Source organism: Lynx canadensis, chromosome C2, assembly GCF_007474595.2.
Source record: "Lynx canadensis isolate LIC74 chromosome C2, mLynCan4.pri.v2, whole genome shotgun sequence".
Classification (NCBI taxonomy): Eukaryota; Metazoa; Chordata; class Mammalia; order Carnivora; family Felidae; genus Lynx; species Lynx canadensis.
In genome coordinates this window covers 121,233,777-121,256,889 of record NC_044311.2, presented here as the reverse complement: position 1 = coordinate 121,256,889, position 23,113 = coordinate 121,233,777, and the positions used below count along the sequence as shown (strand labels likewise).

The window sequence follows — 23,113 nt, the reverse complement described above, 5'->3', positions numbered from 1 at the left end:
GCTAATAGAATTAAAACCACAATACTTTAACTTCAGTACATTCAATGGACAGAGTAGACCTTTCACTTTATTACATAAACTGGGAATTTTTTCCCTTTGTTCTCTTTTTTTATGTAATTAGTCATACCATGGGTCACAGACAAGAAGAGCAAATCAGATGGAGATAACACAGGACAAATCCACTTAGGCAATTAGAATAACAGCATTTTATGCATTCATGATGATGAACCAGTAGCATTGTCTATGAATGTGAATTCCAGAGATGGCATACATAACATGAGTTATTTTACCAAAAAGCAGATGGTTCTAAATTTTAATAAAATATGTAGTTAAAAAAATATATATACATATATAGTAGTTTTTCTTAAATAAAATATGTATTTTTTTTAAATATGGTAGTTTTTTTAAAAAGTATATACATGTCTGACATTCATTGAACTGATTTGGATTAGGTCTTTGTTGTGGATGCTACTGTTATATTCCTGTTTCTTAATGGAATTGTAGGTTCTATTTTTCAAATACAAACTCTGAGTGGTTTAGCAACATTTTTTTTTAATTTTTCAACTTAAAATGGAATACAATTATGATTTTACCATTAAATTCTTTTCTTCTGGGATTTTTAACTGAGTAGGAGTCTAATATTAATTTTAATTGCAGCTCATTTAATACATACCAAAGAGAATGCTCTCCTACTGCTATGTATAGATATATGGCCAGCAGAAGTAATTGCAAACAATCACAGGAAAAGAAATGCTTTTAAGACTTTACTGAGACACACATGCAAACAATGTGGCATAGCTGGAAAACTGTGAAATCGAAGCAGCCAGCAGATCAACCTTGCTTGCAGCTTTAAGGAATATTCTTTGCTTAAAAACAAACTTGAATTGACTCTAAGGCCCAAAGAGTTATGAACAGAAACAAGTCTTGAAAAGAGGGATGAAGATTATAATCAAAGAGCATATTTTGTGTGTGCCCAGTGGGGAAAGCACTTTGGCAACTACATTGGCTTTTGAGCCACACAACCTTAGATCACATTCACTGTCAGACAGAATGTCTGCAAACCTGGAGAAAAAAGAGTTTCTTATTTCTTTAGTTTCTTTCTAGTGGTATGTGAAAAAGTACATAAGGTAAGGTAGGAAATGTTTTTCTTTGCATTGCAATTAAATATATGACTTATTCTAGTTTGGAGAAAAAATGAAATTTCTTGAAGTCTAAGTTTTTAAAAGGCAATTCCTATACCTAGATCTCTGGATGTGTCTTCATAATAAATGCCAGGAACATGGTCAAGGATGGAAATACATGCCTGATTTGGTTATCCCTGGTTCAATTGACCTTTGTGGAGGATAAAAATAATATTTACTGAGTGCCACGCTAATATGTGTACACTGAGATACTTAATCTTATCTTCTCCACTACATTTCAAAGTTAGTTTTGAGGATGTTTAATAATTGTAAAGAGCCTGTTATAATACTAAAAATATTAAAAAGATAAAATATAAAAAGGGAGTCACCCATGCCATGATTTCACTTTGTCTCCTCTGTTTAAATATGCACGTCCCCTAGTGTTTCTGAAATTAGCAACCTGATTTCTCTTACTGCATCTTGGCCATCATACATCCTTGCATCAAGTATCCCATAAAGTATTCCATCTGCCAATTAGTGTCCAATAACATGTTGCTTAGATTTGCAAGTTTAATCAAATTAATTATTTCCACATATTTATTGTGCATGTAATTAGTGCTAACTCTACATTGGAATAATAGAATCATTCAATTTCTTCATGACAATACCTCTTTTGTGAGAGGAGCTATAAATAAAATACTAAGAAATATGGGAAAAGATCAAGAAAAACCCATTCATTTAACAATATTTGTATCCCCTACTCAGGTGCTTTTAAAGCTTATGAATACAGAAAGATTAGTGTGTGGCACAGTATATCTTATTTAAGAATGTCCAAATCTAGTGCAGCGGTCAGTAAGCTTTTCCTGAACAGGGACAGATAGTGAATATTTTAGGATTCTATTATATATTATAGTTTCTGTGGCAGCTATTCAATATCTCCACTTTTGTACAAAAGCATCCATAGATAATATGTAAACAAATGTGTACAACTAAGATAATACAAAACTTTATTTACAAAAACAGAGGGCCATATATGGGCCAATGTCCAAAATTCGTTAACAATATATAGGAACATATAAAGAAATTTATTAATTTGAATGTGATAGTAGTAGAATGGAAGTGTTTAAAGGATGTAGAGTTTAAATCTCTCTGAGGGAATGCTTTACACAGAATGTGACATACTAAAATAATGTGTAGAATTAGCTAGTTAGAGAAAATAAATAGCAGCAAGTGTAAAGCCCTGAATACAAACTCAAAAAATACCATAAAATTCCTAAATATGACGGAACTTAGCACGTGCAGCTAGAAGTGAGGCTGGCCATTTTGTTGGTGTCTCATGCAATACTAACAAATTTGGTGTTTATTGACTCGCCATCAATACTGTTAAAAGCAAGTGAGTGATATGACAGCTCTGTGTTAGGAAAACACTTATGGTAAGAACTGGAAATGGAAGGGCATGATGGCAGTCACTCGTCTAGCTGGCTTTGTCACACGAGCTAATGGAAATGCAGAATTTCTGCGAATTTGAAAGTAGGGTTGGATATTCCAGGAGATTTCAGAATGGATAAATATTTCTATATAGCTGTCTGAAAGGAATGAACCTAGCAAGAATCCATGTCTCTGAGATCAGCTGGTTCAGGTATCTAAGATGCTGTCATTAGTGCATACAAAGTATGTGTGCAGAGGGTACCAATTCCAAAATTTACTTCTGTTAATTTTCAAATGATGTAATGAGATAAGAGACCACATAGCTAGTTCCTACCAAAATTATTCATGTGTGAATGTTTCTATTACTTCTTATATTTATTATAAAATTATGTATATATATATATATATGATTTTTTAATTTTAACGTTTTTTTATTTTTTTTTATTTTTGGGACAGAGAGAGACAGAGCATGAACGGGGGAGGGGCAGAGAGAGAGGGAGACACAGAATCGGAAACAGGCTCCAGGCTCCGAGCCATCAGCCCAGAGCCTGACGCGGGGCTCGAACTCACGGACCGCGAGATCGTGACCTGGCTGAAGTCGGACGCTTAACCGACTGCGCCACCCAGGCGCCCCTGATTTTTTAATTTTATTTTGAAAATTTAGATGTGAAAGAAAAGCATATCTGAGCATATCCACTTTATTCGCAGTCACATATGGTCTCATCTGATACCATGATCACAATACACTCATTCAATTTTCAGTTGGATGTTGAATTATCTTCTATTTTACATTTAACTTTCCATATTTGGTTCTAATTATAAGGATGCTTCTTACTCAGCTGCATACTGGGCCTAATTATTCTTAGTCTTATTGCCTGACAAGGTTTTAAACTTCACTGGGAAGTGTTGAAAGTGTAGTTTTCATTATATCGATGAGAAAAAGAAACAACAACAAAAAACTATAGGTAAGTAGCGGCAGAGAAGAGACATGTAGAAATCAAAGGGAAAAGAAAAAAGAGGACATACATAATAACAAAAAGAGAAATAATTAATTGACTTCAAGAGTTGAAAAGGGAAACAAAGAATTAAAGACAATTAAAGCATATTTTTTAATATACAGAAAGTGTCTTATGTCCTTGTACATATGTCATTTTTTTAAGGTACCAAGAAAAGTAGGCTTAGGCTCACATTTTCCATCTCTGTACTTGTAGAGTGTAGATGAACCTGAATGAGGTACAGCAAATGAGAATTTTAGTCTGCATTTCAGATAAAGGGTAGCAAAGAAAGGAGCAAGGAAGGTAGTAACCATGATTAGGGGAAAAGATAATATGAAGTTGGTGAAATTCATTGTTGGGATGCCCATAGTTGTAGCTTCCATTGCTTGTATAAACATTTCTAGTGTATCTGCATGACTGAATCAAAGTAGATGTCACAAACATTTAACTCAGATTGTAGACTGCACAGAGAGATTGAGAATAAGTGGGCCTAAACTTTCTCTCCTAAGGTTTGTCATTTCTTCCAGTATATAGGTCTTCTCTAGTCTGATATTTTTAATCCCTCCCCGACTCAGACAACTGGAGATGGAAGTGGCTTCAAAAGATTACTAGAGAGCAATATATAATAATTATCTGTGAGTGATGCCATCTGAGTGGAAGATAGATTTTATCTGAATGGGGGAACTACTGAAGTCATAGTTCAAGAGGAAGTCAGAAGTCCAATGTTGTAATTCCAGAATTATAACTACCTAAATGTGTAGCTTTGGGTAATTCACTTAACCACTCTGATCTTCATGTGTAAAATAAGAAGACAAGGCCAGATGATATTGATTCCAATCACGTCATTTATTTCATTTTTTAGTTTATATTTAAAATTCCTGTTAGTTGACCTAAAGTGTAATATTAGTTTCAGGTGTAGAAATTCAACACTTATATACAACACGCAGTGGTCATCACAACAAGTGCACTCCTTAATACCCATCACTTATTTAAATACCAATTCTCAGGCCTTGGTAATATCTTATTCTAATTTAAGTATAAAATTCATTATCAGATAAACAACATTAAAAGATACTATATTCATTATCTCAACCCTCCAAAAGTCATAGAATGAGTTGTTGACCCTTAACAAAAGAAAACTAACTTAGAGTTTCATTTTTCTTATGAGAACCCCTCATCACGTTGGTAAATAGAAGGTGTCCCAACAGGGATTTTGAAAAAAAAATAATTGAAAACTTTCTTTAAAATGTAAAGATCACTAAAGAGTTTTAGGTATTAGTGAAAGTTGAATAATGAGTAGAATTTGTTGAAACAGCCCAACATCCCAATATATTATCACATGAGAGTTGTAAATTTACTAAAATTTACATATAAAAGAATATAGGTTACAAAACATATGAAGGTAGCGCAAAAATGAGGTTAAACTAACTTAATAAAACAACAAGAAAATGGAAACTTAACAGGATGCTTGATACAGTAAATAGAGTGCATAATCCAGGAATCCCAACCTTCTGCATTTTATTATACACAGGTGTCCGCACTATGAAATGAACAGAAGAACTGAAGCTACCTCAAATTATGTTAAGGAATAAGAGTACTTCTACCACTAATATTCCATGATTCTATTACTGACAGTGAAGGTGAAGTAAAATAATGTACTTCCTGATTCCAAGGACTTAGAATACTATCAATTCTTGGTATTAAATTTGCCTTAATTTAAAAAATAAATAAATAAATAAATAAATTTGCCTTGAGGATAAAAGGAAAAAAAAAATCTTTATATACCTGAAAGTCTCCTTGCTTAGGGTTGACTTTGACTTATTTTTGTTTTTCCCTTCCTGTGGCAGAATTTAAAGACTGCCGTACGTGTTTTAAATAGTTGATAATTTCTTTCTTCCTAAATATACTAGCTAATTCATATTATTATGGACATTGCAAAAATGTTGGGGATTTTCTTGTAAGCTTCCTGAAACATTTTTCATCTTCAATTTTCCAAAATCACACTGCTTATGCCACTTTTGGCATGACTATTCTGACCTGCAATTGGTATAGTTACCAATCTATTTGATTCATGTGTCATTGTAGTTCATAAGGTTGTATACGTCTATTTATCTCTTTGTTCCCTGCACCAGTTAGCAGGATGTTTTATTCAAATAGTATATTTTTAAATTATTGAGGTAAGGTTCCATCTATCGTTCGCTTACAGGAAGGATTTTGATGGAAGATTTTGATGGAAGATTTTATGGCACAAACTTCAGAATTAATTATGGATAAGATTAAGGTTCTTGAGTGTGAAATCACATATAGCATCAGAAATAATTATATAACCTAAAACAATAATGAACATATGAATTCCATGTAGTCTGTTGCAGAATGTAGTAATGTATTTTGGAAGTAAGATATACAAAAAACAGACAGACAAAAATAAGCATTATTTTTGTTCTCCAAAGATTAAGCAGAATTTAGTAATCTTCTATCAGAGAAGGAGCACAGAGAATTTTAAATGTATGGAAGCCCATCACATGCTTGTTGTTTTGAGTGGAAATACTGTTTACATGTAGAGTATATTCAGCTGTAAAAGATTAAATTATTGATTTGACTCTTGTCTTAAACTCTAATAAAAAGACAAGTTTAGCCATTGACATATAATGGCGAAGAGTATGTTTTTCTTTATCTTTTAACGGGAGAAAAGCAAAAATCATTTTTCAGCCATGACTTAATTATGCGTAGTTTGGATGCAAAGCATGAAGACATTGTTACATCTATCTTTGTTATAGTCAACGTTTAGAAATGATGGTGGTTAATCTGTACTTGGGCTCCGACAACATTAATGGTATATTTCCTGTAGTAAACATGAAGGCTTTTCTAGTTTCTTTACTCAGTGTTTAACTCTTTGCAAGCCTTTTTTTTTTTTTTTTTTTTTTTTTTTTTTTTTTTTTAAAGTCATTTTTTTTTTTTTTTTTTTAATTTTTTTTTTTTTTTTCAACGTTTATTTATTTTTGGGACAGAGAGAGACAGAGCATGAACAGGGGAGGGGCAGAGAGAGGGAGACACAGAATCGGAAACAGGCTCCAGGCTCTGAGCCATCAGCCCAGAGCCCGACGCTGAGCCATCAGCCCAGAGCCCGACGCGGGGCTCGAACTCACGGACCGTGAGATCGTGACCTGGCTGAAGTCGGACGCCCAACCGACTGCGCCACCCAGGCGCCCCTGCAAGCCTTTTTTTTTACCTAATATGGTTTAGCATTTATTTCTAAAATCGTTATTATCTCAATTAATTTTTTCAGCTGCCTAAAGTTTTCATTATTCACAATACAAAAGCGCATATGTGAAATTTAAATGCATATGTATATATGTATATATATTAAATATTCATATTTATAAATATTTATATATTATATTATATTATATATTATTGTATATTATAAATATTTATATATATATGTGTATATATATTAATATTTATATGTATATCTTTATATATTTTTTACAACATGCAAGAGACTTATGTTTATTTAAAATAAATTAGGTGATCACATGAAACATTCTACAATACTTAAAGATTCACTTGATTTTCACTTTCAGCCATTTAAATATTTTATATGCATTTACATAAAATATAAAAATAATACAAAAAGTTTGTCTTTTTTCTAAAGAAGGTATTCTATATTTATAAACGTGAAACAATATTGCATATAATGAATTTAGTTAAAATTCATTTTTATATATACAAATTGTAAAGTATCTGATATTGACATTAATCAAATCCTAGTATTATAGCATCATTTAGATTGATGAAGCCAATTATCTGCATTGCTGCAGGAGAGAAAATATACCAAGATTGATTTCTTTGATATATACTATACATTTATATTTTACTAGCAAAAATACAAGATTTTAAAGATTAAAATTAAGGTAAAATTAAATTAAAAGTGGTTTTTAATTTTCTAAGCATTTTTTAAGATAAAGCTTTGGCATAGTGATGGATATATCATAATGTTGATTTATATAAAAATTTATTAATAAATGACTTTTTAAAATTCTATGATCTGACCCACTGTGAGGATTCCTATAACAGTGCTGGAAAGAAAAATAAATAACAAGATTCATAGAATCATGGAGAAGAAAAACTTACGGTCTGTCTTTGGCCTGTAGCAAATCTAAAAACTGAGTTTAAGAAAACACAAGAAAGGAATCTGGGAAGAAGAATCTATTTTATCTTCATATGACCTGTGGCTCACTACTGTTATGCCTAAAGAGCTATTGAAAATTCTGTATTTCTGATCTTCACTTAGACATTGAAACTTACCTAGAATCCTTATTTTGAGAAACACTAGAGTAAATAGAGCCAAATCCTTAAAACATTTTATTTATTTTTCACTAATAGAAAAATTGTATTTACTTAAAAGCATTCAGAATGTCAGCATAACAGCTGCAACTTTTTTTGTTGTTGCCATTGCAGGGTGGTATTCAGTTAACAGAACACCAATTATTTCCTGTAAGCTGCCTCAAAGACAACTGAATATGAAAACACTACTATCCCAGTATACAACTAATTCGTGCTATGCACCAACATGAACCTGTGTAAATTTCCATGCCAGTTTCCACCCCCCACACTGTTCCAGGCAGGGTTAGTGGCTACTGAAAATATCACCAGGACAGGGCTATCTAAAGTCACATTTGGTAGTGTGCTAACTATACAAAAAAAAGATACCTTACAGTTTAAAAATAAATCTTACACAGGCTTACATTTCAATTTTTTTCTTTAATAGGAACATGTTGGTTACAGGGGGTTAAATGCTTTATGGACAAGAAAAAAGAACTGAGCTAGAACCAACTTATTCATCATCTTCATCTTCCTACTTTTTCTCCTCTTCTTTCTTTTCCTTGTTTTTTTTTTTTTTTTTCAACCTTGACAACTCTTTTTTTTTGCTGCATCAGGCTTTCCTTCAGCTCCAAATGCAGCAATACCCTTTTCGTATTTTTCCTTCAGCTCAGCAGCCTTCTTTGTGAGGCTGCTTGTCATCTGTGGCAGAGTTATTCCACATCTCTCCCATTTTCTTTGCAACATCACCAATGGAGAAGCCAGAACGTCCTCCTTTGATTTTGGGGCGATATGCAGAAGAAAACAAGAAAAAGGCCAAAGGAGTACATTGGGTGCATTAGGATCTTAGGACTTCTGTTTTTTGTTTCCCCTTTAGGTGGGATATGTTTTCATATCCTCTTTCATAATGGGCCTTGTCTGCCTTTGCCATGTCTTCAAAGTTTCCTTTCTCTTGAGCAGACATGGTCTTTCAGCTCTCCGAGCACTCCTTCGAAAACTTGGAGAAGTTGACTGAAACATCTGGGTGCTCTTCCTGGAAAGTTTGCACAAAGAATGTGTATGATGACATTTTGCCTTTTGGCTTCTTAGGATTTCCTTTGCCCATGTTTAATTATTTTCCTCAGAGAGGCAGAGTCGTCGAGTGCCTGTCTGGCATCTCACTTGCCCCAGCGCCTTCTGTATGGACTTCAGTTTACTGCAGTGGCTGTGAGAGCAGGAGCCAGATGCAGCCTCAAAACATTTTATATTCAAGGAAAAGAAAAATAACCCACAATTGTTAAGGTTTTATGAGAGCCAAGAAGTCAAATCTTTAGAAGTAAGGGGTTGTAAGTGCTTTTATTAAATAAAGGCTAAATTTGTATAATGTAAATGTTTATTTTGAGGATATTTCATTAAGGTAGTAAATTAAATTTGTAGTCAACAAAATCATTTTAAGATGTACATTATTACTTTTATTTTAAATAGGCTTAATGGCAAAATTTCTGTGAATCTATGCATTCTGTGCTTCATAACAAAGTATCCTCCAATATTTATTTTCTCACATAGTACCTGAGGGTTAGTGGTCTGGGTGTAGTTTGGCTGGTTGGTTTGGCTCAGGGTTTCTCACAAGATTGCAGAGGCTACAGTCATCTCAAGGCTCAAACAGTGCTTCCAAGCTTATTCACATGGTTGATGGCAGGCTTCAGTTTGTCATAGGCCTAAACATCCTCACTGGTGTTTGGTGGGAAGCTTCAATTCCTACTCATGAAGACCTTACTCAGGACTGCTTACAACATAGGAGATTGCTTCTCCCAGAGTGAGAGGGCAAAAAAGAATGAGCATATCTGAGATGGAAGCCATTGTCTTTTATAACTTAATCTAGGAAATGACATACTGTCACTTCAGCTACGTACTAGTAGTCACACCGAACAACTCTGGTACAATTTGGAAATGTCTACATAAAGATGTGAATACGAGAAGATAGGAATCACTAGGGGAGCCATTTTGCAGTCAAATGCTCTACCCCTGAGCTATACCCCCCGGGGGAGCCATTTTGGAACCTGCTTAGCATATTTATTTCTTTGTATGCTTACTTCTTAGAAGCACAAAATCATCTTCTATAATTTTTCATAGAGAAGGTTTTACAGTTTGATAATATAGTACTCCCTTTATTTTTTAAAAGTCTTTCATCAAGGCATTACATCTTTATATTACACTGTATATACCTGCATATATATATAGAGAGAGAGAGAAAGAGAGAGGGAGAGAGTTTTGTGTAGCTTTGTATTGTCTTACTTAAACCAGAAAAAAATATTTGGAATTAGTTTCATTTTTTAATATTTACTTATTTATTTTTGAGAGAGACAGAGAGAGAGAGAGAGAGAGAGAGAGAGAGAGAGAGAATGAGCTGGGGAGGGGCAGAGAGAGAGGGAGAGAGAGAGGATCCCCAGCAGGTTCTGCACTGTCAGCACAGAGCCTGCTGTGGGGCTCAATCTCACAAACCATGGGATCATGACCTGAGCCAAAATCAAGAGTTGGACACCTAACCAACTGAGCTACCCAGGTATCCCTGGAGTTAGGTTCTGTGATTTAACTGTGCATTAGAAATCCATGGCACTGTTGAAAACTAAGTTGACAAGTTATAATTTACCAAGATTTTATTTCCTTATTTTTTCACCAGCTGAAAACTTACCTACTTACTATGCTTCCTTAGGGTGAGTTTGCTTTTTGATTATCATGCAAGTTTTAACTGCATCCCAATCATCCCCATATATACTCTCAAGAATATATATTTAGACACTTTGGCATTTCAATTATTTCTAAAATAGTATCTTACTTTGATGCTCTTCTGTATAAATGAAACTTTTTTAAAGAGTAAGATATTATGCTAAGCACTTGAGGAATACAAAGACAATTATTATAATGCCTGTCCACAAGAAAGTTTTAACTTCTTAGGGAAAGACAAATTCACAGGAAGTTTCCATTGTTTGATTGAACTAATGTACAGATCATAAGGGAAATAAGTACAAAATAAATGCTTTATTCAAGGAAGAAGGTTTTCAAATAGCCTTTGGCAAGGATAGAAAAAAGTTATGCATTAAAACTCCTTTGAGTTACATCTTACAGGATGATTAAGGTTTTCAAAGGAATGAACTAGAATGGTGTTTCCCAGATGGAGGTTGTAGACCTAGCAGGAGTGGAAAGGTCTAGAGCATATTTGGGGAATGCATAATTGTCTTGCTTGACTGAAACTTACCAAAAAGGTGGGATATGATTATAAAGGAACTTCTGAGAGTATTGGGAATCATTTTAAACACTAGTTTGAGGGGAGCCTGGGTGGCTCAGTCAGTTAAGTGGCAGACTTCGGCTCAGGTCAGGATCTCATGGTTTGTGAGTCCAAGCCCCACGTTGGGCTCTGTGCTGACAGCTCGGAGCCTGGAACCTGCTTCGGATTCTGTGTCTCCCTCTCTCTCTCTCTCTGCCTCTCCCCTGCTTGCACTCTCTCTCTCAAAAATAAATAAACATTAAAAAAATTAAAAAAAAAATAAACACTAGTTTGAAAAGTTAAACCTTAGTTTGGGAGGACATGGAGATCAATTTTGAACAAGAGAGGCTAGAGCAGATATGTGCTTCTATTAATCTAGGAACATATATCTGAATGAATTATAATAGGAAAATTCATTAGTCAAAGAAAGAAGTCCAGAAGGATATAAAGTAACTGTGAGCAGAGCAGATTTGCTCTTACAAATATAGTACAATGAGGGCCTAACTTATCATGTTCCCAGTGAGAATGGGAAGAAGGAAGTTGAAGTGAGAAATATGTGGAGACACTAATTACATGGATAAATGAATTTTTAAATAAATAAATAAATAAATAAATAAATAAATAAATAAATCTATATATACATATATTCCGAACATGTCTAAACAATTGGAAGAAAGGGAAATAAAGAGAAGAGCTGGCTTATGGGATATAATTATGAGGTTGAATTTTAGCCCAACAGATGTAGGATTCAGTAGACCCTCCTTTGCACATTTTAAACACAAGTAAACACCTGTCAATCTGTGTTTCAAGAAAAACTTGGAACCAGAACCAAAGATCAGTTTTGAATAGAGGTAAAATTAGGGTAAGTAGGAATATAAACAGGTAAGACATGAGTGGAAGGGCACTATAGAGTGAAGAGGCAAGCTCAAGGACTGTGTCCATCATGAAGATGGGGCAGTAAATGAGACCCGACAAAGAGTGAGATGGAGCATTCAGAGAAACAGGTTTTTGTTTTTGTTTTTTTAAATAATATACCTGAAATTTAAAGCATTTGAAGGAGCAGGTAATTAGCAACTTGTAATGACACAGAAAATTTTAAAAGGTGGATAATTAAAAAAAAAAAACATGGCTGCTAAGTATTTGAAAGCAGTTGTTAAAGAAGTAATGGAAGAAGACAAAGTATACAGATTTAAAGGAGTGACTAGTAAGTAAATGGGATTCCTGGAATATACTGCTTTTTCAAGACGCATAGGTGAAAGGAAGAGAGAATGTGAAAGTATAGGGAGATATGAAAGTTGAAATTACTTTGGACCTTTTTTTGAGGTCACAACAGATAAGGTCTGAGGAAGAATGGCATTTTCAAAAATAGTCCCAATTCAAGGTACTGTGGCATGAGACTGAAACTGTGGTCTGATCCAGCAATACAAAATGACGTAGTTTCTCTCTCACTTTTATCTTTCTGTGAAGTGATTCCCAGTTAAGCTGTCATTTCAGCCATAGGGGGAAAAATCAGTATCCCAAAGTAATTTTGCTAAATATTAATTTTTAAACATGATTCAATTCCATATTTTTCTTTCTTCATTCAAGAGAAATCTTCCAACCAACTTTCTGAATGGCTTTTCTCACCTTGTCATGATTTTAAAATCTATTATTGTTGCCTCTGATAGCTATTTTTTTAAAGTTAGGAGTGTAACAAAGCTCTCTGTCTATTGAAGTCCTAATTTTAAACCCAATATTATTATGTTTAGGTTTTGGACTTATTTCCATGACATGGAGGAAAAGAATATTAGCTTATTTATCTTGAGGCTTTTATTGTTATTATCAAGTTAGAGATTCTTGAAAGAGGATTGTCATTAGGGATTGAAAAAAATACCATTTAGGAAAAGGAATCAGAAAACCAAAAAGAAACTAAAATATATATATATATATATATATATATATATATATATATATATATTTTATGTAATGTATATTATATGTAATATATGTAATATATTATATATATATATATATATATATATATATATATATATATCGAAACCCTCTTATCAGTGTGTGGTCAGTGAATGCATGTTCTCAGAAAGGCCACGTTTGAGTACATCACAGAATTGTGAGAATCTCAGTTTTTGCAATTTCTGACAACATTCTGGTCAGAGAGTAATATATATCTTCACTTGAAATGAACATATACATGTTCTTACTATAGCCATTGCTTTGCAGTGTGTGTATGTACACGTGTGTGTAGACGCCATTATAGACTATGTAAAGGAAACACCTTAATGGAAGAGCATGGAGTTTGGTATGAGAAGTTGTGAGTTTATTCTCGATATTTATCTTTGTGCAAACAAGAGAAAAAAAGTGATGACTCTAAGTCCTATTTTAATCCTCTAAAATGGAGGGAAATGATACTACCAGCCCATTAAGGCTACTGAGAGGAGTAAATAAACTAATGGGTAATTTGAAGTTGTTAAGGTGACTTTACTTAGAACAGCATATTATTAATGAAGAATGGCCTTTTTCTACGTTCTGTGGGCCATATCTTATGGCAAAAACAGCTGAAAATCTCATTCACTTCTAATAGTATTTAAAAATAATAGTATTTAATAATCATAAGTTACATATTTTCATTAGGGTACACTAACTGATGTAACAAACAACCCTCAAATCTCAGTGATTTAGCACAATAAATTTCATTTCTCACTTCACAGTTTGATGAGGTTCATAAACCCTCCTCCACACAACTCAGGACCCCAGATTGCGTCGATTTTGTGGTTCAGTGATCTTGTGGCTTTAAGATCACCATGTCTGTTGTTACCTGCCAGTGATAAAAAGGAAATAGCATGGAGAAGCTACATTGGATACTTAACCACCTTGCTCAGGAATGCACACATCATTCCACAGGCCAGAACGAGTCATGTGGACCAAATTAGATACAATAAATAAAATAAAGTATTTTTTTACTGATATTTGCTGTAACATTCAAGAAGAAATGCTTTGGCTGTTTAGATCAAAGTTTTTCCAAACTCAGTAATTATGGAACAATTTAAAAATTAAGATAGGTACCCAAATGTCAGCAGTAAATCATGAGGTATAATGCACAGTAAATCATGAGGTATAATTTAATGCACCGATTAAATTTGAAGTAAAATGGTATTATGCATACACTCATAGCTATAATAAACAATTTCATTTTATTAATGATCTTACTTTACAAGTGGATGAAACAGAAATATAAAAAACTTTATCTGATTAAGAATAAAAAGTACAGGACGTTTGGATGGCTCAGTCACTTAAGTGTCTGACTACAGCTCAGGTCATGAACTCGCAGTTCGTGGGTTCAGGCCCCATATAAGGCTCTGTGCTGGCTCAGAGCCTAGAGGCTGACATGGATTCTGTGTCTCCCTTCCTCTCTGACTCTCCCCTATATGCACTCTGTCTCTCTTTCAGAAATAAATAAACATTAAAACAACAAGAAGAAAAATACAAAGTAATGATGAAGAGAAACACCTTTCATTTTGCATTTTTTAATATAATACTCAGCTTAAAAATGTCATCTTTGAGGAGCCTGGGTAGCTCAGTAGGTCAATTTCTGGTCAGGTCATGATCCCAGGATTGTAGGATGGGCCCCACATTGGGCTCCACACTGAGTGTGGAGCCTGCTTAAGATTCAGTTGGTTGCTCTCTCCCTCTGCCCCTCTCCCCCGCTTGTATGCTCTTTCCCTCTCCTTTTTTTTTTTTTTTTTAATTTTTTTTTCAACGTTTATTTATTTTTGGGACAGAGAGAGACAGAGCATGAACAGGGGAGGGGCAGAGAGAGAGGGAGACACAGAATCGGAAACAGGCTCCAGGCTCTGAGCCATCAGCCCAGAGCCTGACGCGGGGCTCGAACGCACGGACCGCGAGATCGTGACCTGGCTGAAGTCGGACGCTTAACCGACTGCGCCACCCAGGCGCCCCCCCTCTCCTTCTCTAAAATAAAATAAAATAACATTTTAAAATATCACATTTAAAATGAGAACATTATTCTATGTCTCTATCATATATCATAGTAATATTAAATGTGAGGTTAACAAATCAGATATAGCATCGTGTATATGTACATGTATGTATGCATATATAATATATATGTATGTATGTATGTTCAAATACATTTTATTATCATTGAAACATAATATAAAAATGCCATTTTCTATAGTTATTTTGTAGCAGATGGGAAAATTAGAACTGTACATTTTGGGTACTTCCCAAATCATTCAGGGATTCATCTTACATAGTTTTTTTTTTTTTCTTTAGAAACAAAGTTGCTTATATCATCTCCATAGTGAAATGTCCAAATTTTGTCTTTTCTGTTTCTATTACAATTTGAAAAGCACTGGATCTAGCTTTTCATTTTCAACATAGATTGCCAGTTAGTCGGTAAATGCTTCTGATGCATCAATGAACAAAAGTAACAAGTAAGTGCATTGGGTGATTTTGCAGACTGCATCTTGGAATTTATCAAGAATGGAACCATTTCTAAAAAGGATAAACATTATGGAATAAGCCTAGCTGTAGAAATATGAATGCATTTTTTTCTTCTCGGGTTTAAATTCCACTAAAGAGGAAAATATTGCTAACATTTCTTTGTGTTATGTGTGTAAAGCACCTGTTATGTTCTCACAGAACTCAGTTTGAAAATTGCTAATGGAATTATGTTGTCCCAATAGAGGCATCACACACCCATCCCATCCATCCTGACTTCCCATACAGTGACTAATGCATTCTAACATGCATACTGTTCTAGTAAAAATACTATGTGTTTCTGTCAATGTCACTAAACTATTAACAGACAGAATAAAATGACATAAGAACAAAATGGCTTAAGCACCAGGAGCTTATAGAAGTTGATGGATAAAAAGAGGAGGGGGCAGCCTGATATGACAGCATTAGAAATGGTGCCAGAGAAACGCTGTCTTCTATATTTGTTCACTGGAATTCCCTTGAGAACAGTCAGCTTCCCCCAATCCCCAAATGCAAATGTTCTAAGCATCTTTGTTCTTTATCACATATTTTACCCTGATTAGTCATGTTTGTATCTACAGCTTGGGTACACTTTATGCTTATAACTTTAGGGCCTAAGGAGCAGCAACATAAGGAATCGTCCTCTTTGGGTCTTTCTTATTTTCCTAGCAGTCTTTATTTTCAAGGGCAAAGGTAGAGATTGCACTCCTCCAGAAAAGTGTTTCAATTGTTACTTAGTTGTCAAATTCCACGAATAAATTGCTTTCATATGTCATCCTTACTAACTTTTCTTTCTTTCTTTCTTTCTTTCTTTCTTTCTTTCTTTCTTTCTTTCTTTCTTTTTCTTTCTTAATTTTTCCTTCCTTCCTCCCTCCCTCACTTCCTTCCTTCCTTCCTTTTCCTTCCTTCCTTCCTTCCTTCCTTCCTTCCTTCCTTCCTTCCTTCCTTCCTTCCTTCCTTCCTTCCAATTTGAGTTAGTTGACATATAGTGTAGCATTAGTTTTAGGAGTAGAACCCAGTGATTCATCTTATATATGATAAATGTCTCTTATATATGACACCCAATGCTCACCCCAACAAGTGCCCTCCTTATTTCCCATCACCCATTTAGTCCATCCATCCACCCAACACCCCTCCAGCAACCCTCAGTTTGTTCTCTGCATTTAAGAATATCTTATGGTTTGCCTCCCTCTCTGTTTTTATCTTGTTTTTCCTTCTCTTCCCCTATGTTCATCTGTTTTGTTTCTTAAATTCTTGACCTGAAATGCTTTCTACTTTCTTCTCCACTGGGTCAGTCTCCAAATCACTCTTCTCCTCTCTTCTCATTGCATATTGTGTGTACCACTATCATAACTGTTGCCACACAACACTGAAATTTTAATGTGCTTTTGTCTCACTGTTCTTTGAATTCTGTTAAGGCAGATGTCACATCTTATTCATTGATATATATTCGTCTGTGTCTACATCATTTAATAGAGACACAACAAATAGCTGTTGGAAAAATGAATACATAAATGAAAGAATTCACTGCATCTAGTTTTATCTCATTCCTAAATACAGTGCACTCATTAAGACTCTTGACGTGTTATATTAGACCTTCTTATTTTTTTACATTGCTTGGAACTTATTTGAACCCCATATTTCTTCAAATATCTGTTATATAAGTCATCTTAACAGTTATGCTTTAAATTTCTTATTTATAAGATTAGTGTCTTAGTCTCTGTGAAATTGCTAAGGCCATTGAATTACCAAATGCTTTCACAATAATTCATAGCACAAACAAAGTGAGTATTTCTACTTAAAAAGAGCTTTGAATTAAGTGCCATAAATATAGAAGAGGTATTCAGAATTGTTTGAGTTTAAAATGAACTCCGATAATATTCTAAAAACAGGCATGCTGGAGATTTGACTTAGATTTTACTTACTTGTGTTGCTTATGTTTTTTTTTTCTTTTTCCTTTCTTATCTATCTATATATCTATCTATCCATTTATTATTTTGGGGATCCTACTGTAGCTAGGAAATCCTCTACACTATTTGTACTTATTACCTCAGCCGGATTGGGTTGTGGGGTACTTTTTCCTTTTAATGTGTCTTCTATTTTATCAAACATGCTTTTTATTTGAAATTTCTCAGGCAATTTTTCTCTTTCTTCTCTTCCTGAAACTGGGTTGTATAGATTGCACCAATTTTATGTTTTTTTTCCACTACCCTATCAGTTTTCCCAGTAGGTTTATTACTAGTTGTATAGATTGGATTTCTTGTTTCATGAGTCTAGAAGAAAACGGTCTCAGCCTCTCTCTTTACTTGAATTGGAATTTTTTAAAAAATTCAAACCATCATTTTCTTCAAAGACTATAAAATATCTGTTACTATTTAAAAAAATAACTATGAGAGCTTTAAACACTAAGAAGTTGCATAGATTAATGTTTTAACACAGAATAAGTGGCAGTCCCTCCTAAATAAAACACATATTTGAATAACATCCCATGCTCTTTTAGTTATTTATTTTTATCATCACTTCTTTTCTTAATTTAGTGTTCTGTGATTTAAAATTAGATGCTTGAAATGAGTTCTCTCTGTTTCATTGTACTTAATTTTCTATGTGCTTAAGAATAGCTTCACCATCCAAAATAGATAATTTATTACCCATATTAATTAAGATAAATTTAGAATTTGCTAGTCTAAGTAGGTAACACACATATAGTAATATTTCCAGAAGTTTTCCATATGATTTCATATAAGAAATAAATCAATTTGTCTTTCTTATATTTTGTGGGGACTAAATATCAAGGTACCAGATATGCATTCATTTTCACTAGCTACAGCACTTTCAAACTTTAGTGATTCAAAAGTGCAGAAGTGGAGTGCTCCATTGACACAGTGAGAAAATCCATTTTTTTCTTCTGATATGGAATCTTCAAATATCTTACAAATGATATGTCATCAAGTGGAAATGCAAATAACAGTAGCCACCCTTTAATGACAACACTGGGAGCACAACATTGTCCTGTCCACTTCATCTTCAGGGAGATTCTTTGGGGGTGAGTCATATTGCTTTAACAATTTTATAGGCAGGAAAGGGAATCTTGGAGAATTTAGATTCAGTTGCTCAAAATTATATAGCTAATATAGGAGTCAGTATTCAAAATCTAGGTCTGTCTGATTCCAGAGCCTTCCCCCTAAACCATTATCCTGTATTACCTTTGTAGTAACTATTAATAAATTATTAAAACTTCTGATTGTGCATAGCATGATCATAGTTTACATGCTGTACTTTACTAGCTGATCAAAAATAAATTGATATTATACCCTAACCCACATAACAAAATACATAAACCAACTTAGGAAATCTTTATGAGATATTAAGATTTATAATTGGTTATAATAAGGGACACTGTTACAGTATTATAGTTTTTTCTCTCTTTTTTAACTGTTTACTAACACAGTTATAGCAATACAAATACCTTAACTAATGCATTATTTTAACAAACACTAAAATTTTAAACAATGGAGTAAACAAAACAATTTCTGAATTCATGTGTACATAGATATTTATTTGATTGAGAAAGGATATATTTGTTAGTGTGTGATATATAATAATAGGCTTATTCAAAAAGCATATAAATATTCAAGGAATATGAAATCCAGTGATTGAATTAATGCATGAATATGTTTTGGTCAAAGTTTTATTTTTCTTATTTGTTTCATTAAATATAAATCTAGATAAATGTCATTCAGCTTTGAAACAATAGTATTTTAGCCAGGTTTTTCTATTGCTAATTAAAATTAAGTTAGTCTTTGTCAATTGAGACTAAAAGAAATAATTATACCACTTAACATTCTTTATTCAGTTCATCCCTTTCAAAGTGCAAAAATTCAGTGATCTGTAAAACCATGAGGTGCTTTTGTACAAGTGAAACAAGGTCCTTTTATGTCTCAGTTGAGTTAGTTAAAATTATTTTTGTTTATGTTATTTGGATTATAGCTTCTGATTGTGTTCTTATGGTTCTTGGCAGGTTAACTAGGGTTATGTGAATGTAGTTATACTCAAATAATTATTGATTCATATATCAAAATCATGGTAAGTATGAACATACACTTAAGAATGAATTAGTACAAGTTCAAAGATGTCATATTCTTTACTCTGTAGGGTCATTTATTCTCTTTTCATGAGTATACTGTAGGAAATTTTGTCCATATTTTAACGAAATAGAGTGACTTAATAAGGTATATAACTTTAATCTGACACCTTGGGCTTGTTAGCTTTTGCCCTAGTCATTGACCATTCGTATGTCCTATTCTGCTTGCCAGTGGATATTCATAAATATTGAGCATTGCAGTTTATAATATCTAAGCTAATGTAGCAGTGCATTTGAGTTTATAATCTATTATTATACATGCTAGTTCTGCTGGTTCTCAAAACATATCTGTGGAATAAGCATTCAGGTTATTTCTTCTAGGTATGCTCAAATGATAAGATGGAGCTAGTATTAAACAAAGTTATGTTTTCACTATATTATGTTTCATAAAACACAATACTTCTAGAGTTCCATACATGGCAGAAAGCTTTTGGATTATTGATCTAAAATCTTCTTTAATGGATGAGGAAAATTAGGTCCATAAAGGCATAGTGACTTGCTCTAATTTATAAAAGTTTTCTGGCTCCCAATTTTGTCTACCTTCTTCTCACCTTGCCAACACATTATTCAAAGGTAATGATGCTCAAGGACTTTGTGGTCAGGCCAGTAAATGACAGAAACTAAATATATGGCAGATCTAATAACTCATTTTATGTGAGTCTCAGCCTTGAAAGTTATGAGTAAATATTTTCTTTCAGAGGAATTTATATTTTTTTTCAAGAGTAAAATTTCATAGCATAGATTAAGATTTATTTATGAATTTTGTTTTGATTTCCAAAAATATTTTTATCATTTTATTCGTTGTATGAATTGGAGATCACATGTTGTTTCATTTATATGGACAAATTGGCTACTTAATATGGCACTGTGAAGCCAGTTGCTAAAATGAGATCTAAAATGATGATTGTTTTATTTTTAAAAATTAAAATATTTTGCAAATATATTAATATTCAAATAATTGTGTAGTTTTCAATCTGATTCAGAAGTATTTCTAATAAGGCTAAATATAGCATTTCTGATTACTTAATTTACTATTTAATTTGATGAATATTATGAAACATTGAGCTTAACCCTCCTTGTAGTTTTGTATTTTCTCCAAATTATGATCATTTTCCTTTATGTATGTACTACCAATCTTCAAGATTTATTACACTAAATTGAATTTTAAGAGAAATTGAAAACAAAATGCATCGGTGAAGCAGATCTTCTACGTGTCCCCCAAAAGGCAATGTACCAAAAATTGCAACAGTTCTTGAAAGCATCCTTAATTGAATAGAGAAGTTGCCTTGAGGGAATTGAGCAACAAGTTCCTTACTGTCAGAGCAGGCAACACTTTTTAGAAAGCCTTGTTTTTTATATTGGATTGAAATCATGATAAGAATACAATTGCATGTTCTGCATTAATCTGCCTTTTTGAAAATGGAAGTACTTAGCTTTATTTTAAAGATGCTAGTGTGCACACTCTGTAATAAATTTCTTGTACTGCCTTGGTCTACTCTATGGATTTACTTGTGGGATGGTTTTAGGACACTACTCTTAGCTCCTTTAAAAAAATCTCCTCGTGCAGGTAGGTGGGAGAATTAAGAAATTCTATTGGAATTATTTTTATTATGCTATAAATACATAATTATCATAATATAATGCTTTATAATCATGCTTTATACTTGACTTATGCTCTTTTATATTTACTAGTATATTCTATTTTTATATATCTGAATTTAAAAATGAATGAAAGTATTCTTTACAAAGGCATTTATTTTGAATAAATGTGTGACTGTGGCTTTCTCCCTAACCCATTTTCCTCAAAAGGGGGAGAGGACCAGTAATGACTAATGAATGCTTAACAAATGACAAGGTTGTAGATGATATTTTCATTAGTTTATCCCATTTTATTTCTAAAAATCATGTGATGTAGGAATCATTATTTTCATTTTACTACTAAGAAAACTGAGGATCCAAAAATTTATATAATTTACCTAGAGTCTTATAATACCAATCAGTCATTTTAATACAAATTTATGTGATTTCAAAGTCTTTGAAGACCTTGCTTTCAGATTTCTTTTTTAATACAGACAAAAACAAATATATTTCAGTGTCTTCAAAGAAGGGAATAGAAAACTGGTGCTATTTGGTGTATGTATGACTGATATACCAAGCTTTGTAAAAACTAAGAATCCCATCTCCCTGTTAGACAAGTCTGAATTTTTCTTACAGAGTGAAAACCCATGACATCAGGAAACAAGGTAAAATAATCCTCTCATTGCTACTTTCCATACCAGGACTGTCATAAATTTGTCATTTCAACTTTTTAAAAAAAACTCAAAATTATTATCTACATCCCTAGAATATGTGTGGCTTCTTAATTGGATATTCAAATTTATTCACATAAAGTTTTACTGAAATGTAGTAATTTAAATATTTCAAACTTTTTGTAGCATTTATTTCCTTCTTTACTTACAGATTTTAGACCAAAATGTGGCTACTTATCAGCTCTAGTTATTAAGCAGAATTAGAATTATACTCTAAAATTATATTTCTATCTAAAGAACAGAAGTTATTTTAGAAATTCTTTTAATGTATGGGAAGATAAGTTGTACTTTTGGTTTATTTGGTTTTAAATAAATTTGGTGTTGCAAGTTTTGCCATTTTACTAATATTTTCTATGTTTACAATAGCAGTACACTAACTGCAGTTTATTCAGGTATTTCGACCATTTACTGACTCTTGTTCACTATGGTTGTCATTTCATCAATCCAAATAAAATTTGAAGTAACACTAAAGCTGACTTTTCTATGATCTAGTAGTAGTAATTTCTTGAGATGGGACAAGGGTCTTCTTTCTTGAGGCTCTTTCTCTTATGTTGATGTCCATTTGATAAAACTTGATGCTAATTGTTTTTTTTCTCAGTTGATTTATTTTGCCAAATTTCACAAGATAAGAAAGGGCACATCTTGGGCAGAAGAGATCATCAAAGGAGCTGATATCAGCAGTGGTCATGGCCATTTATGTAGCGATTCGGTCTCTTAATACAGCGGGCTGTGGGTTGCTCACCTTCATAATCTTGAAATAGAATATTCACTCAATGTTGAAATTTAGTTGGCTTTTATCTTCAAGATTGCCATTCTTATTCACTTCAGGCCTCACCCATTAGATCCATTTCCAACATATGCATCTCGTTTCAAACTCTTGGTACTCTCCTCTCTAAATACTTCCCATTGCCATAAACTGAATCCTCACCTTGAATTTGACCAGTCACATTTGTTCTTATTCAAGACTTTCACAGAATATTTCTGTGCCTTCACAGTTAGTGTTTTACACAGGTGGCATGGCTGATATTATAAGAGCTCTTCTTCACCCACTT

The 23,113-nt window shown here is 33.2% G+C and overlaps 1 protein-coding gene and 1 pseudogene across 1 annotated transcript in view; one reads left to right on the top strand and one right to left on the bottom strand.

Annotated features, from left to right (window-relative positions):
• The window catches only part of CADM2 (cell adhesion molecule 2), a 1,081,856-nt gene that overhangs the window by 45,997 nt on the left and 1,012,746 nt on the right, over positions 1 to 23,113 (top strand). The window lies entirely within an intron of this gene.
• LOC115523745 lies at positions 8,448 to 8,972 on the bottom strand (annotated as a pseudogene).